The sequence below is a fragment of the Malaclemys terrapin genome, chromosome 18, assembly GCF_027887155.1.
Source record: "Malaclemys terrapin pileata isolate rMalTer1 chromosome 18, rMalTer1.hap1, whole genome shotgun sequence".
NCBI classification, from domain to species: Eukaryota; Metazoa; Chordata; order Testudines; family Emydidae; genus Malaclemys; species Malaclemys terrapin.
Window position 1 is genome coordinate 8,101,094 of NC_071522.1, and position 17,611 is coordinate 8,118,704.

Consider the following 17,611-nt stretch of genomic DNA (forward strand, 5'->3'; position numbering starts at 1 on the left):
TGCAAAACATCACCATATTGCAACAAAACGTTATTTTGACAACAGAGCTGTCTTAACACGATGCCGTTGTAACAAGATGTCATTATACTGTGCCAAATGATTGTATAAAAATGTCTTCATTGCGGCAGTATGATATTGTTGCATTAAAATAACACCATCTTGAATCAAATGATGTTCTGCTGAAACATTAAATCACATCAGATCAAATTGTCATGTAGGTGGGATGGTGATACCTGTAAAAGCCTCCATGAATTAAATTAATTCCCCCAAACTACAGTAACTCTGACTTTCACTATATGGTATCTTTTGCATCTGGAGTCTCTTTAACTGACGGATAATCTTTGTGAAGTTTCATTATTTAAAAAAACAGTAGTAATCACTAAGCCTCTTTTAAAAATGTCACTTAAAGTCATTAGGGGGACTCATGCATACTTGATTCCCAATGACCTTTTGCCATATATAAATATTAGTACCACATGGTGGCACTATGGGTGCCTGTGAAACAGGATTGCATCCTTCTATACTGCTGCTTCTAGGGTTTGGCCCAGCAAATGCTTACATTCTATTATTCCTTCCTTCAGGAAAACGCTCTCATAGATTAGGACATGCCCAGTCGAGATCTAATAGATGAATTTTTTATTAAAATGATTGCAAACAAACAAAAAATAACCAAACCAAACCCAACATTTGGAACTAACAAGATGTTTGCTGATCATCACTCTTCACTCTGCTTGTATGTTATATTCCTTCCTCCTTAACCTTATGTTTGTCTTGTCTAGACCGCAAGTTCTTCAGGGCAGAGAATGTCTCTTATTTTATGTTTGGACAGGGTCTACTACATTGGCGCCCTGATCTCAGTTGGGATCCTTATGCAGTACTGTAATTCTACTGTTAGTACTAACAATGATTATATATGTTTTATTATCAATTATTCATTTAGGCTAAATAATATACATCAGATAATTAAGTTTCTTTCTGCCCAGGTATGCTTATTTTTTCTCTGGGAAGCAATGCCTTAAATGTACATCGCAGTATTTAATTTATGATGTGATTCTTGGAGCTGTTGTTTGCAGACCAGTGAGCTAGCCAGATGTTATGCTGGGATCCTACTCTTGAGGCTTGTGAGTGTAAAAGAAGCTTTTTCCATCCTTCTTCTCCACAACCCCTGGTGCCCCTTCAAAGCAGAGGGCAGGATCCAGGCCTGTACCCAATCTCTTGGCATGTTTGCAAACTGAACATATGTGTCATAGCATCCAATGGTGGAAGAGCAATACTGTACAAACAATTTGTGAAAACAATGAGTTTAGCTCCTGATGCTATTTTCTCCATCATACACATTTTTAGTCACTTATGTCAGATTATTAAACAAATCCGAAATACCAAATGCAGCATCCAAGCCATAAAACTGTTCAACATCTTTATGGGGGCTCACTTCAGCATTTTGTTCTTTTGTATATCCCTGATGGCAAGTTAATTACACTACTGTTTCACCTAATTTTAAAGGAGCACCTCATTTAAATAGAAGGACAAAAGCGCCTGTAACAACTTTTTGTTCACACATGTCAGCATCTTCCTGATTTACAGTATAATTAGCTGGTTGCAAAGAACTGATAGGCCAACCCCTCTCCTATCAATCACTTTACAAGGAAGTTTGGATCATCAGCTCTACTGGGAAGGAACACTCTGCATTATAGGGTATGTTGACAGTTTGAGCTAAGCGGTTGATTCCCAACTCAAGAAGATATATTTGCACATGGAGCTAGTGTGCAAAAATTAGAATGTAACTGCAGCAGCGTGAGCTGTGGGAGAGGCTACCTGCCCAGAGTATGTATCTATCTGAGACCCTAGGCACAAAGTTGGGGTGGCTAGCCCATCCCACCTCTCATGCTGCTGCAGCTACACTAGGTCTAATGCACTAGTTTGATGAGAGTTATCGTGAGTATATCTCTTTGAGTTGGGAATCACACTCTCAACTCCAACTGTAGATGTAGACTTAGAAATGTAAAACTGAGTTACAAAGTTTCAGATACTTTCCCACAGGGTGGACTGAGAATTTATTACTATGTTGCCTTGTTTGTGTTGTCTGTGTCACCTCTCCTAGCATCTCATCTGTTGGCCTGATCCAAAACCCATTGAAGTCATTGAAAGATTCCAAAGTAATTACAAAGGGATTTGGATCAGTCCTCTATTAAAGGGTCATCCTATAGACATTTCCTTTTGAGTTTAGGCCCTAGTACAGCAAAGTGCTTAAACACGTATTAACGTTAAGTGACTCTGAAGTTAAAGTTAAGCACGTGCTTATGTACATTGCTTAGTGCTTACTACTGTAAGTACAGCTATATTGGATCCAGTCTCATACATATCATCTGGTACCATGCTTAAACAAGAAAATGTTAGAGGCCAGTACAGAGTACAAATAGGCCATTTGAAGCAGAGCTGTGCAGGCCCATCAAAGTACTTTCCATAGATAAAGATCAACATTTAATTTAATTCATGCATTTATTCATTATAACAAACTTCAGAACCTTAACATTAAAGTTACATCTGCTAAAACTTTATAGCAGATCAAATGATACAGTTTTTGTCCTAGTGTTCTTGATGGTAAAACAAACAACATTCCAATTAAGCAACATTTTAATATCAACATCCCCAAAGTTATTTTCTGCAATAAAATTCTCACGGGCCAATTGTTTATATTGCCAACATCTGAGAAATCTAGGCAATACAGGCAACTGGAATATTTAAGTTACTTTTCTTCTGTAATGTTCACTGTTTTAATTACAAGCTTTGAGATGAAAAATTACATCAATTCAATCCTCCCTACAGTCCATATCTGTCTGATTTATGGCACTCTTTTTCCACCAACCTTTTGACTTTCCAGCATGCAAGTGGAAGTATTTGTGCCCTCCCAGGGACTTCATACAATGTACAAAACAATTTTGCTTGTGCTCTTCATTTGTATTGCAGCACTAATTCATTTTTTTCCACAGTAAACAAAGACAGTTCAGAAGAGAGAAACTCCGAACAATATCATTAGGGTCATTAACCAGAGTTCACTTGCCTAATCTTCATTAAGATGTAATGACTAATGGCTGGTTGGGAGGGTATGGGGAAGAATGCTGAAGAATTTGTGTAACAAAGAACTATAAATCATCTCAAATACACTACAAACATCCATCACTTACCCAAGAGATCCTGTCAGTGGAGTCAAGAGTGAGGAAATGGGAAATGATCTCTTCATCAATTGGTTTGCAGGCCCTTTTGTAACACAAACAAGTAGTGCTAAATACTAATGTGGGAGCATTGTGTAGTGGTTATAGCAGTAGCCTGGTAGTCAGGAGTTTTGGAATCTATACCTAGTTGAAACTCTGCAACTGTCTTAGTGTGTGACCATGGGCAAATTACTTAGCCACTCCATTTCCCTTTAAGGGCGTTTCCCTTATATGTATCGAATTTACTTATCTCAGAGGACTCTTTAGAGGCTTTTCATTAGTGTATTTTAGTGCTTTGAGATCCTCAAATGCACAGTATTTTATAAGTGCAAAGTATTTTAATTGTATATATTATACAAATACTGATTGTCTCAGAAGGTAATGGCATTAAAATACTGCCTGCAAAAATATTTCCTGAGATTGTGATAGGCAGTATTGCCCAAAGCCTTCCTTACTCAGGCATTAATTTTACATTGGTAGTGCACACAAAACTCCCATTGAAGTCAATGGAAGTTTGGTCAGAGTGAGTGGGACAGTAGGATTTGGCCCAATAAGATCAGAAAATATTTATGAAATTAAAAAAACCGAGACAAGTCTAGTATAAGTTTATCACATCCCTGTACAAGCACTGACCAGGAAGTGAAACTGACCAAGCTAGTTCCATAGTTCCTTGTCTAAGTTGAATGAAGTGCAAAGAGCGAACCAATCTACAAGTGGTAAAACCCAAATTTAGATTTGTGAAATGTATTCAGCTTTCGCACCTTAAGAGCAATTATTGCACTGGAAACAAGGGATAATTAAATCTCATGCTTCAGAACATAAACTGATCATTTGTGGGCAGGGCCGGATTAACTCTCCTGTGGGCCCGGGGCTCTTAGATTTTGTGGGGCCCCCGTATACAAGTCTTTTTCCTAATTTAAAACAAAATTATCACAACGATGGCATCGAGGCTATTAACGCTATACTAAACTTGCCTTTTAATTAACATGAAGCCATTCTGTGGTTACATTTCAGTCTTAAAACGTAGAATATAGTTAAATTAATTCAAAATAGCCTACTTCTTACCTTAGAACAGCTGTTATATTAGTTCCCTTCTGGGAGGGATTTTGGATGCAGGAGAGGGCTCCAGGCTGGGGCAGTGTTGGGGTGCAGGAGAGGGTGAGGGGTGCGGGCTCTGGGAGGGAGTTTGGTGCAGGAGGGGATTCTGACCTGGGGCAGGGGGTTGGGGTGCAGGAGGGGGTGTGAGGTGTAGGCTCCAGCCAGGAGGCGCTTACGAAAGGCAGCTCCCGCCCAGCGGCACAGCAGGGCTCAGGCAGGCAGCCTGCCTGCCTGCTGTGGCCCCACGCTGGGGACAGCGTGTTCCCAGCCAATGGGAGCTGCAGGGACAGTGCTTGGGGCAGGGGCAGTGCAGGGAGCTTCCTCCCCCCGCCGGGGGCCGCAGAGACGTGCCAGCAGCTGGCCGCTTCCGGAAGCAGTGCGGGGCCACGGCATGCAGGCAGCCTGCTTGAGCCCTGCTGCACTGGGCCCCCCCTTAGCCCAGGGCTGCAGCCTCTAAAGCCCCTGCGTTAATCCGGCCCTGCTTGTGGGGTGTGTTCCCCTATGCACCGCATTGCACAATTGGCCTAATGCATTACAAGGCTGATTTGTTAGCTTCTGAAGCCTCAGGCATTAGTTATTATTATTATTTAACATTTATACTATGGTAGCACCCAAAGGCCTTAATCAGGATCAGGCCGCAGCGTGCTGGACACTGTACAAACACAGGCGAGGACGTGGTCCCTGCCCCAAAGAACTTACAATCTAAGGACCTGCTTCTCATTTATACTAAGGCCTCTTTATGCTTTTCTGGTGGGGTGAAGAGGCCGTAATGTAAATGAAAATCAGGCCCTAAGAAGACAAGTAATATATGAAGGGTGAGAGAAGGATAAAAGTGGGAGATATACAGTCAAATAGATGCAATTCTCCTCCTCCTCCCCATAAGGTAAGTGCCAGCTCATCCCATCTGCCCCTCAAAGTATTACTGGAATTGCGGGAGAGGAGGGTGTTAAGGGGAGATTCAACATTGTCTGCACATGGGATTCAACAATCAGTGGCCAGTAATTGATGTTTGAAACTGAGGTAATCTCAGCCAGTGCAATTCATAACTTCTTGTCCATACTTTAGGTTTTCACTGGTGCAGCTACACCATTAGCTGGTCCCCAATGGCTGAATCAGTGCTAATCCCAAATATAGGCAAGGCCTTTGAAAAGGGAGAGAGTAGTGGCCTTACAGATCAGTTGAGCAACTAATGAAACAGAAACAACAGACAATGTTATGGTACAATATGGGAAATCCTGTGTTACTAGAGGAGCCCTGAGGCCCAAATCCTGCTTCGACTGAACACAACTCAAACCCCCCATTGACATCAAGAAGATCTGGATTTTGCCTTTGATAGATTTTAAAAGGCCAGAATTGATTCTCCCCTTTTCCTATGGAATTCCAGTTTGCGTTTAGCAACGTGCTGCGAACGCTTTCCATGTGCACATGAGAAGAGGAGGCCACCTCTCAGGTATGCACTGGAGAAACTTTACAACAAGACAAAAGAAAATGTTCTTTGTTCACTACCATTGATCCAAACTGGAGTGGGAGGGGGGGAAGCAAAGCACATTCCTTAAGACTGAAGACTGTAGGGGAGTTTATTACTCCAACCACACAAAGGCAAAGAGAGGACACATGCCAGCACGGGACATCAATTTCAGAGTCCTTACCGAGGCATACAGTATGGTGAAATTCATGAAGAAGAATGTAAATAACAACAGCCTTTCTTAGACCTCTGGAATTAGGAGTAATCACCACCTCAGCTAGTGGGTAGGAAAATAAAAATCCACTGGAAATAACAGGATTTGACTGAGAATGGCAGTGTATTAAACTTTAAGATGTCTTAACCCCTTGCATTTGCCTTTACACTTGCTAACTTCAGGTCCCCTGAAGGTCTGGTATATGAGTAAAACAAAAGACTATAATAAGACGAATGCCTGTTCTAATGCTGATACTAATCATGCATGGACTGAAATCAATCACAAAACTTCTGCGGACTAAAACAGGATTTGGATTTGACCCCAAAACGTTATGATTTTATCTTTATTTGTTTTCCTTATGAAAAAAGTACAACCTCAGTAATTAGAATAAAAGTTAGAAGCTGTACTAACAAAATACACAGTACATTGACAGACTCTGGGACTATGTAAAACAATCCCCAAATGGGGGCACGTGTAAAGCTGCACACATACGCACCTGTGTTCTAGCTGCCAGCAGTCCCAGGCATAACTCCCTGCACAAATCAGTCCAGTCAGGAATAGGAATCACAGTCAAGAGGGGCTGTGCATAGGGCCATCTCTAATTCAGAGGATGTACACCAAAAAATGTGCAGACCATGTTTCTTGGCACAGAGCCCCTACCTTGAAATGCCACCCTCGCTAGCAGCTTCTACCACAGAGGGTTTGCAGAGTAACCCCTACTGCTGGATTTGGTTGACAGCCAACTTTTACATTCTGCTCTGGCTGTTAAGTGTGAGGTCTCAGGCCACTCCTAGTAAAGGCCCTTTTTCAACAGATGGCTTAAGCATGTGCCTAACTTTAATCACATGTATAATCCTATTCATTCAAATCTAAGCACATGCAGAATGTCAGGCATATACTTCCATACCTTGCTTAATTGGGGACATCATTTGGTCGATAATTGATATCCATGTGCCTGACCCAAAGCCCACCAAGTCAATGGGAAGTGGTTCACTGACTTCGATGGGCTTTGGGTCAGGCCCTATATTCTCATATGTAGAAGCTAACTATAGAAATATAGATAGGATTAAAAGGACAAATAAAGGATCTTAATTCTACTTCATCATCTATACAACAGGGACAATATTTTTGTAAAGCACTTTGGGATCCTCAGATGAAAGGTTCTGGATAAGCTCAAAGTATTATTATTTACACCGTTTTAGCTGTTACATGATGTGAGTAATATTACTATTTTACTATATTACTATTTTTGTAAGTAAACCTCTGAACGATCAGTTTCCCCCTTAGTATCATACTAAATTATTATTGCTAATATGCACATAACAGCCAATTAGCCTATCTGAGTGCACTCGTGACCTCTGATCCCCGCTGTGTCACCCGATCCATTAACAGGCGCTCAGGCCTTTAGCTCTCAGTATGAATTGATGTAGTACCTATTCTCTTTCAGCAAGGAAACATGCTTCTGCATTCATCTGTCCATTTCCACTTTCTGTGCTTTTGTCTTCTCCTTCTGTTCCCTGTGTTGCTAACCTGGTCACAACTTCTTGACCCCACGTTCCTATCCTTCCCAAGGGTGTTGTAATCCCCATCACTGCAGAAGAACTTTTACTTTTCTTTTTAACCCACATGTTGCTCAGAAAAAACAGCTTCCAGCCATGTGGGACCTTTGATCCCCTATTCAAGAAGCCCTTGAAATGTTTTTAAGGACGTTGCCTTCTTTCTAAGGCAAATGCATTCTTCATAAGTGGGAGACAGTATATGCTAGCTGGTCTCTGTTCAGTTGAAGAAGACAAATGATCCCTGTTATTACTTGAAAAGAGGAATAGTTGGGTATTTGGGGTTCAGTTTTTAAAAGGATCAATTTTTGGAACATCTCAATTAAGGAAGGGAGAACTAATTTTGCCAAATTTAAAAGCACCTGAAAATAAAATTTTACAGGTATGTGGCAGAATGCGAAACTTTTGAGGTTCACGTTTGGTGGGGATCTGGATAAACATGAATTCTGGGCTGCTGCATGTTTCTTTAAAAAATTGTTTCCTTGTTCTTCCCAGAAGCAGGTCAATACTTTGTTTCAGACAAGGACCTTTACTGTTTGCATAGCACAGGGTTCCATTTCATTAGAAATTAGCGGTGGGCCTGAACCAACACCTCAATCCAAACTCAGGATCTGGATTCACAACCAAATTTCCATCTATTCTGGGCATATCTAAATTATCCATTACCATGGTATCAAGATGACAATTTAGAGACACTCTACACTTTATCTCCTTCCCTCCATCATTTCTCCATCAAACTGCTATTACATTGTTTTTTTCAGTCTTTGTTTTTTAAAGTTGCTTCTCATAATCTCTCAATAAGAATATTTCTACCTGTTTGTGCATCGACTCTTTTTGTTATACCTTTCTACTGCAGTCATAATTCTGTGAATGGGCAGAATCAAAACCTCAGTTCCCGACACTTCCAAACCGTTGTGTTTGAATTTCAGATGATGATTTTGCTAAACTTCCGCATCTTTGGATCTGGTATGCTAATACAGAGATGGGTTCAAGCTGTGAATTCAGATCTCAGCCTGGATTTGGAGCCAAGTTCTTGAGTTTGGCCATATCTTTATTAGGACTAATTGGTTTGTTTTTTATATATGACATTTTCCTTGAAAAGTAAAAGTTTAAATTAATGGTGAAAAACTAATTAAAATTTTTAAAAAGATCAAATGAAACCTCAAATTATTCCTAGTCCATGACCAGGGCACCTAAGTGCTATGGTAATACAAATAATTAGTAATTATAACAATAATATTTAGTAATGGGGATTCAAACGACTACAGAGTTCTCCCAACCCTAATCCCAATGGCCTCTGAAGATCTCACTTTGGTCCTGATTAAGTGCTTTGCTGCATAAGGGTGTTTTGCTGAATCAGGTCCTCAGACCATATGTAAAATCTTAGGCTTGTCTACACTACGGGGGGAGAGTGATCTAAGTTACACAACTTCAGTTAAGTGAATAATGTAGCTGAAGTTGACGTACTTAGATCTACTTACCACAGGGTCCACATTACGCTATGTTGATGGGAGACGCTCTCCCATTGACTTCTCTTGTGCGTCTCGTTCAGTTGGAGTAAAGGAAAGGTGCTTCACTTCATGTTGTCAAGCACTGATTTTTAAACCAGTTTCAATTCAAGAAGCGTCTTTCGTTTGTCTCCTAAAGCAGACAGAGTTTTGTCTTGTCTGTCTAATCTGTGTTGGAGATCTCCTATGGTTCACTGGTGAGAAGGTAAGCAAGGGATCTTAAGTGGCTGCATGGGAGTAAATCAAGGAGTCTTTGCTGAGCAAACAGAGAGCACCAGCAAGGAAAGGTTTACAAGGTTTACCCAGCAGGACTCCACAGTGATTAGCTACACAATACAGCAACTTTAACAGTGGTTGGGAAGGAGACACGATTGCACCAGAGACTGTAACTATAGAAGCAAACAATATATTCAGCTATGCTTTTAATTATTGGGGGGAGGCTGACAAGAAGTATTTCAAATGTTGACTAGTAGGTGATGGGGGAGGAGGGGGTCAAGGCTTACTGAAGCCCTGGGTGGGGGGGAATCCAGAGCCAGTCTTAAAATTTGTGGGGCTCGAAGATCCTGGAAGGAGCTTTGAGTCGTCTGCTACTTTAGTTATGCCTTCAGAGAGGGAGGTTGACAAGCCCTGAGTTGCAGAATTAGCATGGAATCTTGGGGTCCCTTGGAGCAGGGCTCCCTGTGGCATCTTGCTTTGTTTGTGCTGACAGCCAGCCCTGGGGGAATTCAAAGGGAGCCTCCGCCAGGAAAAACATCATATGCCATTTAGTACAATTGGATGTATTCTACAGCCATATAACGTGTGTGCTGCGATCCTGTCATATTGCACATGGATGGGATGGAGATCTCCAGTTATTAACAATAGCTGGGTCCAGTGCCAGTGTTTGCTAGCACTGAGCCCCGGCACCTCTGGGCTTGGTAATTCATAGCCCTGGCACCTCTGGGCCTGGCAGTTCATAGCCCCAGCACCTTTGGGCTTGGCAGTTCATAGCCTCGGCACCTCTGGGCTTGGCAGTTCATAGCCCTGGCACCTCTGGGCTTGGTAATTCATAGCCCTGGCACCTCTGGGCCTGGCAGTTCATAGCCCCAGCACCTCTGGGCTTGGCAGTTCATAGCCTCGGCACCTCTGGGCTTGGCAGTTCATAGCCCCGGCTCCTCTGGGCCTGGCAGTTCATAGCCCTGGCACCTCTGGGCTTGGCAGTTCATAACCCCGGCACCTCTGGGCCTGGCAGTTCAGAGCCCCGGCACCTCTGGGCCTGGCAGTTCATAGCCCCGGCACCTCTGGGCTTGGCAGTTCAGAGCCCCGGCACCTCTGGGCTTGGCAATTCATAGCCCCGGCACCTCTGGGCTTGGCAGTTCATAGCCCAGGCACCTCTGGGCTTGGTAATTCATAGCCCCAGCACCTCTGGGCTTGGCACATCAGTTATGAATGTAAAAAAATTGCTTGAGACCCCACAACTAATTACTTGAGTCTCAGCACCTCTTTCATTACTAGGTTCTACAGGAAGTGCTTTTCTTTAGTCCATAGGTGACACTCTACCCTCTATGTCTGTACTAAACCAAGTTTCAGAGTAGCAGCCGTGTTAGTCTGTATCCGCAAAAAGAACAGGAGTACTTGTGGCACCTTAGAGACTAACAAATTTATTAGAGCATAAGCTTTCGTGGACTACAGCGAAGAAGTGGGCTGTAGTCCACGAAAGCTTATGCTCTAATAAATTTGTTAGTCTCTAAGGTGCCACAAGTACTCCAGTTCTTTTTGTACTAAACCAAGACAGTTTAGCTGGTGGTGAGGGCTCCGTGCTGCTGGGTTCGCTATAAAACCTCATTCCTGATCACTTGCAGTCATGCAACAGTCTTTTAGGGAGAGGAAGGGTGGTAAGCCTGGTTTCCTGGCTATATTTCAGCTCTTCCAATTAACTTTTTCTACCTGAATTCCCCTTTTATTTTCAATTTAAATCAAACCCTAAATAGCTGTGTGTTTTCAAATGATTGCCACATTTCTCCCCAGAGGTGGCTACATTTCACTGGTGGATGAAGTATTCTGTATTCATTCATCTGTAGAGCACTTTGAGATTCTTAGGTATGAATATGGTGCTATATAAAAGTAAGATATTAGGATATTATTCTCATTTCATTACTGTTATTATGATGACAAACATTTTTTCATTCATGTCCTGCCACGGCTCAAGGTTTTTGAGAATGCCACACTATTGCAAAGACCTCTGTCTGGTCAATGCATGAGATAAATCACAGAGCACAGTATATACAAACAATGCAAAGGTTCAAAAGCGACACCATCAGCCTAATGTAAAGACTTCTACCGTCTCCGCATATCTGATCTTGAGACACAAACACAATACAGATAGATGGGAGCTAACAATGTGTACTAACATACGGGCCTACAAATGTAATCAATTTCTGAATTCCTTTCTGTGTACCAGTCAAACTCTAAGCAAATCTTCTCAAAGACTTCAAAGAGCGGAGCATATTTGCTATCCACAGAGGAGTAACAATGCTTTCCCTTTTGACCCATCTCATAATAAAGTATCTCTGATACCACATATTAACAATGCTGACAGAAGGGCTTGCCTAAAATCATGTGCTAGAAAGTGTTTGCAAGTGACGCATGAGGCTTCTTTTCTGCAAAGCATTCTGGGAGCAAGATGGAAAGGAACTCGCTGTATTTCTTTATGCATAGTGAGGAGCCCTATATTACCACAAGGTCCAATCCTGCTGTTACTGAAATGTCAGCATTCTCCATTGACTTCAGTATGGCAGAAGGATTGGGCCTTTAGTTCTTGGCTAACCAGCTGAACTGGTAGAACAAGATTTGAAAAATTACGTGTTCCAAAGTAGTTTGCTGTTGTTTAACTGGACTATTAATTTTACATCTGTGCCAAACATTTTTGGAGTTGTTGAAATAGCTAAATATAGATGAGCTATCAGTTGAAAGCTAGATCCCTAATGGTTAGAGCAGAACATAAGCTGGCATTATACCTTCTTGCCTTCGGCGTCTGCTTGAGAACTCAGAGAGGATTGCTGCAATTTTTGCGAAGAAAGTGCCCAAAGAAACTCTGAGGACAAAAAATGGACAATTAAATTGGGGTGAAAATCTAAAGGGACGAGGTGGTTCAGGGATTGGCCGTGGGTTATGGATCCTTTCACCTCTCGACTGTTGCTTCAAATCCAAATCTGGTTGGGTCAGGTCCTCAGCTGGTGTGAAGCAGCAGAGCGCCGTCAGTGCCAGAGTTCAGCCCAGTACCAGACTCATTAGTGCATGATGCGGATTTGCACTACTTCAGGACCCGTCCCCCTCGTCTTTACAGCATTGATGGGCTGGTCTGAAATGATACAGTGATACGGTGACAGAAGATGAGTTCACTGCAATTGTACCGTCTTTCTGTGGGGCCACCCACAGAGGAGAGAAGATCTGTGGGTCACAGACAGAGGTGTTCCAACAAGCAATAGGGAATGGCTGAAACTCCGCAACAAGCTCCTGCACTGGGCACCAGAGTGGGAGTCAAGAGACTAGAATTCTTTGGCCCACCTGCTGTGCCACTTCAGGCAAGTCATGTCACCGCTCTGTGCCTCAGTTTCCCTAGTTATAAAACAAGATCAAAGGATTATAAGGGTTCTAAATGCTAATTATTATTCACTCGCTGAAAGAGAGGGGGGAACCCCCGTGTAGCTGCTCTCAGATAAAATCCAAAAACAGAGCCATACTATCACTGCTCTAATGCAGGTGGTGCCAAAGGAGGTGGTAACCTGATTTTGACCCAGCTTAGCCTGCAGTATCACCAGTGCTCCTTCAGAGCAAATACAAGACAATTGGTAAATGGGATTTACTTGTCTGAACAGGTGTCAGCCTTGCCTCACTTTCTTCTGGGGGGTAACAGAGAGGTCATGCCGCCTCCCGCCCCTCTTGTCAGACTTGCAGCTACAAAGGCTCACCACCAAACTTTGGAGAAGCTCTTTGCCGCACGCTGCCTCAGAGCCGATGGGAATGGTTCAGGCCTGAGCGCCATCTGATCAGGAGAAAGCAAACAAAACATGTGCAACAGAAACCAGTTTGTTATCAGGCCATTGTGGAAGGGTTGTAGCAGCATTTTCTGCTGAGCAAGTTCTCTCGGCTCATGCCGCTTTGCAGGAGGCAGCCATGGAGATTGATACTAGAGGTTAGTATAGTGGTGGGTGGAACGCAGGACTTCAGGGTTCCAGTTCTGCCACTGACTGGCTGTGTGACACTGGGCAAGTCACTTCTCCACTCCATGCCTTAGGTTCCCCTCTGTGAAATATGTGCAAACTGCCTCCAACACTGTTGCATGTTAGAGCCTCTTTTGTTAGTGCAGCCCTGCTCCTCTCATGGAGTAAACTCTTATTGTTTTCTGCTGGAAATAAATCTGGACATTTACAAAGGTGGGTGTTGCACAGCAAAATCCACTGGCAACCTGTCACATTGTGTTGCCAGCAGTTGCAGTAACACAGACAGGGCTGGCGTCTAAGCTTCAAAGTTCCAGACCCAGTTCTGAGTTCCAGCTTCCTCAGTGGATCTGGCTGTCAGCTTTTATCTCAATATTGCCTCTATAAACTCATGCTGACGGTGCCATGCCAGACAGGCACTGATAGAATAAGAGTTTGTGTAACGAGGCCATTTTGGGCCCCAGTTCTGTTTTCTGGCTATACACATGCATTCAAAATACAACAGCTGGGAAGGAAACTGTAGGAGGGGCAATTGTTAAGCCCCCACCTACGTACCCCAGTTGCTGTGGAGTAGACATTGCATGGATCCTACATCTGTTGAGCTGCTGATGTGCAGTAGAGGGATAGGCTTTGGGAGGGAGTAGGCATATTCCACACGTTTAACTTGGATCCTTTGATTCCCACATTCTCCCTCCGCCCCAGCCACAAAACACCCTCCCTTGCCCTAATTATTCATTCTCCAAGCAGGAATAATACATACACAGCTGGGTAGATGTTCTGTGGACACTACTGTGCTGGCCAGAGCCCAGAAGTGGGCCACAAAGCTACTTTTGTATGGTAATTGGTATCCATTTGAGAGCAAAATGGAAGAAAGAGAGAATTTGCCCTTTGTACTTTATTCCTACATGGTTCTGTTTTTAAAACAATAATTAAATGTAGCCAGATCCTTCAGTATCAATGCCCATAAACCTCCCATGAACTTCAGTGTGTCCCTGGAAGAGCTGTGCATCTCACTGCTGCAGCAGGGAATCTGGTGTTTGGAATTTGGTGGTGCTTTCTCTTGATTCCAAAGGACCACATCAAGCCCAGGGTGGCAACTCTCATGATCTGATCATAGAGTTCATGGTATTTGATCTTTTCTGTAAAGCCCCAGCTTTCAGGGGTCACGTGATTACATGAGAATTTCAGCTCTCACTGGGGGTAGGGTCAGAAAGATGTTTCTAGCCCTCTTTGTTGCAGAGAAAAAGCTTAGGGTTTTAGACTCCTAAAGGCTCAAGAACCACAAGACATAAGAACAGAACATTTGTTATTTTTTAAAATCTCATTATTTTTAAAACCATCTCATTTTGGGGGCCTGATTCACAATCTTTGAATACATAGGGCTGGTGCTACTGTGTGTCATTGAGACCCGTTCTCCCATTTCTTCATTTGGGACAGGATGGAATGATTTGGGGGAGGGGAAGGTGACTTTAAGCCACCTTTTTAGGCCCCATATTCTCAGGTGGTTCAGAGTACTGCCCACTCCCCAGCGTGAGTTAGAGCAGACTCTGGGGTGTTGTTATGACTTTTATTTGGTTGATTATCATAAGAATTCTTATGGTTTCTTTTCTTACTCTACATACTCACTGTAAAGACGGATTAGAACATAATTATGGGTCTTTTGACCTGCTGTGCAACTAACCATCTATTGTCATGTAATAATGGCATTATTGCCCCACTGGGTGTCATGGAAAAGTCAGTTGCTAATGACTTGCTTTATTATTCTTAGAGGTGGCAGTAATCCCAAATGTAAAGTGGTGGCCCTTTGTTTCGTAACAAGTCAGAATACGGGTTGTTACTAATATAAAGAAGAAGTGATCTATAAAAATTCATCTTCCAGCAGTATATGGATCGTCATTCACAAGGAATTCCCTTGTTAAAGTTTTGAACTGTAAAATAATTATCTTGCCTTGTAAAATTCTATTGGTCATAAATGAACTTTGTCATGCAACCAGCATTTGTTACTCTTCTCTTCATAACAATTCCATCACTAACACACACAAAAACCTAACCACCACCAGGAAAGGAAGTCAGATAAGAGGGTCCTTGAAGATTATGAAAACTGCATCTCTCTTAAAAATTTGATGGCACATTTACATGAATATTACCTTGTGTTATGAGAACACCTGGAGGTCTCACCTGAGATTGGGGACCCATTGTGCTAGCTAGTACATACCCATTAACACAGTTGTGTGATAAAAATGTATAGTAGAGCTATACACGTCTTTAAAAATACTGGTTTTATTAGTAGCAGTAAATACAGGGGTATTTCTAAAATGTAAGATAACACTGTTTTCCATTTTTTTTATTTTTTGGACATAAGACAAAAAAAAAATCCCTTTCAGTTCACGCTCAATTTTCTAAAGCAAACAGTTTGCATTTCATCCTGAACATGCTAAACAGTGACCCAAAAGTGGCATGGATTGCTTTTGCGTTATTCATTTTGGTACTGTAGTAGTTTGTGTATTTTAGGTTTGTTCTCCTTCCGCTGCCCTCACCTACACTTATTTAGGAATAATTAATAAAATGGTTACATTAGAAAGAATGGCCCACATTCTGTGATGAGTTGCACCTGTTTAAATTTTGTAGATCATAGATGAGTTCAGTGCCTGTAAGGTAGTCTGGGTGGCTGGTAGCCTTTTGAGATGTGGTACATATAGCTCTAGTTATCATGAAAAAGTACCATCTCATTCCTGTAGATGCAGCCTGAGAATCCTCATATTTGCTCATTAAGTAGTTGCAGACCCAGTATGATCTAAACCAGCTGCATGAATGAGCTCAGTGAATCTCTTGTGATAGAGCAGAATTCAGTCTCACTTAAGCTCCGATTCAGGAGAGCACTTAGGCACATGAAGCCTAGGGTATGATCCAACACCCCCACTGAAGTCAATGGAAAGACTCCCCTTCATTTCATGATCTTTGGCTCAGGCCTTTTACCCAACCCCTGTCCCCCCCATGCAACCACAGACTGTGTGGGCTGCAAGTGACGGTATATTATACAGAATGACTTTATAAAAGGAGATATCAGATTGGCCAATGAACAGTTCTAGGGTGGAGAAGCCTGTTTGAATCACTGTATTTCATGAAGATGGGAAATGTTTTAATTATTAGTCTTAACAATAGTGTTCACCATATTAACAATCTAATTAAGTCAGAACTATTATAGTTGCATCCTTCATAAATATATGCCAGGAAGAAAATAATCTTTCATGAAATTCCATCACTGGTTCATATTTGTATTACAACAGAACCTCAGACCTCAGCCAAGACCAGGGCGCTACTGCTAGATGCTGTAAAAACACACAAGAGACCGTTCTTGCCCAGAGGAGCTTACAGGAGCAACAGACAAGTCTGGGAGGAGAGTCCCAAAGGCTGCGTAATGCTTTGTCTTTCTAGCAAGATGAGACTCCTGACGGAGCTGAGGCTTCCGTCTCGCTGATGTTTCCTAGACTCGCTGACGCACAGCCACTCAGACTCAGGTTTTCTATCTTTTACCACTTCTGGCCTTACCACTTCTGCTACATCAATCTCAGAAGGCTTTGATCCTGCCAATGGCTGCGCCCAAGTTCATTCCTGCACACACACAGTGCCCCGTTGATTTTAGTGGGGCTCTGCACGGTGCCAAGGTCTGCCTGCATGCAGGAGCACGGCCTATATCTTTATGGCATTGCTTACTGTTGCCCCCAATAAATGTTGAGTCCTTTGAATTTTCAGCCACCATCCTGGTTTTCCCCTTTCCAGAGTGTCTGGTGAATGTTTGGCTCGGATATAAATGATTCCCTGGATTGACTGCATTTTCCACCCACATCTTCTCACCCTTGTGTTCTTTCACTTTCTGACCTGCCTGGTAGTATTTATTATGTTTCTGAGGTCCTCACATCTAGTAATCGCCATCTTGCCAGGCGTCTGTCACAGAGATTCTCATTTGCCCTCTGTTCTTCCCCTTTCTCTAGGGTATGGCTTTCATTTGGGGAAAGAAGTAGGAAATGGGCACTTCAAATAACAGAGTATTTGAAAAACAAAATTCATTTTTTTTAAAATCATCATTCTATGATTGTTTTAAAGATGGTTCAGAAGTGAGACCACATGGCACGTTAAGACAAAAAGTAGCATTCTGCCCAAAACATCAGATAAGATATAGCAAGTTATTTAGGGCCAGATTCTCATACTACTAATGCTGGGTAGTATCTTACTCCATGTGGAGTACCATTAAGCCATAGCTTCAGCTGGTTTAAACTGGCATAATCCACTGACTTCTGTGGAACCACGTTGATTTACACTCCCTCAGGATCTGTCCTGTAAACTTCAGTGGGGACACAT